The sequence below is a fragment of the Brassica oleracea genome, chromosome C9 (assembly GCF_000695525.1).
Source record: "Brassica oleracea var. oleracea cultivar TO1000 chromosome C9, BOL, whole genome shotgun sequence".
NCBI lineage: Eukaryota > Viridiplantae > Streptophyta > Magnoliopsida > Brassicales > Brassicaceae > Brassica > Brassica oleracea.
This window is the reverse complement of record NC_027756.1, coordinates 31396055-31396261: the sequence shown is the minus strand read 5'-3', so window position 1 is coordinate 31396261 and position 207 is coordinate 31396055.

Genomic DNA, 207 nt, shown 5'->3' with positions numbered 1-207 from the left:
GCAAGTGCTCATCACATATCTCTTTAGAGGACTCTCCATCAAGACCTTCTTTTCCACTAACAACCATTTCATCCTTAATATTTTCAATGGAAGGTTCTCCACAAGTGATGGTTCCACAGTACTCAACATTCATCATTGGAAACTTGATTGGGTAGGAGACAACTTTGTTTATATTGAGGAGTGTGACCTTCTTGTTGGCAAAGTCAA